We start from the raw sequence: 1,315 nt of genomic DNA, 5'->3' as shown, positions 1-1,315 counted from the left end.
AGAAAACACTTTCTGATATCACTGATTTCAAATGGATAGAACCAGTCGTCCCTTCCATTGTATTGAATTGTCTTTAGTAACGAAATATTGAGTAATAATTGATTTACTTGGCTTGTGTTCTATTTATAAAATTTTTTGGAGAGGTACTTAACTAAAGTATAATCTGTTAGTATAACACTCTAACTGAATTCTTTAGATATGTGATAGTTATTTTTCAAAACTGACTCAATCGTTGTTGCCTTTTTTTCCGCTGTAGTAAGTTTCCATGGTCGTAATAGTAGGATTTTTTTTATACTATAAGGTGGCAAACGAGCAAGCGGCCACCTGAATCCACCGAAATGGAAAGCGACCGCTGCCCATAAACATCCACAATTGCAGATGCGTTGCGTACCCTTAATTGACGGAGGAGGAGACGCACATAAAGAGGACATTTCCCCTTCCCATGCGTCTCCTCCACCGTCAAATTCACTTATCCTTCTCATCCTTTCCTCTTAACAAAAGGGTGGAAAGGGAAAGGGACTAAAATTAGGCCTTCGGCATCACACTCATCAGACGAAACACGGAATTGCTTCCACTTCCCGCCTGTTTTCTGTGTGGTCGTGGTATTACACCGGTTTATATTATTATACGGCCGGCCTATTCGTGCGAAGATGTTAAAGCGGGCTCTACCACAGTTAGATGGATTTCATTGATTCCGAATTTTTTTATCACTATCATCATCACCAGCTTACTAACTTTAACATTCCGACTGAATGGCTCGGAGCCTAAACTAAGTTAGGGTGACTAGGCCTTAGTCAACGTTGGTCCATTGGGTTTTTTTACCAGAGTTAGTTTTATTTGTTCCGTAACGGAATGACATATGAGAGTAATTGATACTATCTAACTTCGGTTCAAACGATAACAGAGAACTGTATTGATAACACGAGATATTACCAATAGAAATTTTATCTTGTGTCCGATAAAACGTTGAATAGTACAGATTGATTCTTCAGCGGTTTACCTTATTTATTTATTTTTTAAAATTAATCATGGCTGTACAAAATGACTCCCGGCAGAATATAAACGTAGCTGAAATTAACGTCGATGAGAAGTCTGCGTTTGTTGTATTTATGAATGTTGTAATTACGTTGACTCATATTTTAGTCGGTGCGATTGCGTTCAATGCAATATTTTTCGCTAATATCTTTGATTTCCGAAATTCATTTGAGCAACATATCTATTTGTGTGTTATCGGGGTAAGTGATACTTTAATTTACTTAAAGGAATGATTTTTGTGTATGTATTTACTGAAAATTCTAAAGATTTTTAGATATTG

This window comes from Papilio polytes, unplaced genomic scaffold, assembly GCF_000836215.1.
Source record: "Papilio polytes unplaced genomic scaffold, Ppol_1.0 DF823923.1, whole genome shotgun sequence".
NCBI lineage: Eukaryota > Metazoa > Arthropoda > Insecta > Lepidoptera > Papilionidae > Papilio > Papilio polytes.
Note: the sequence above shows the minus strand (reverse complement) of the source record.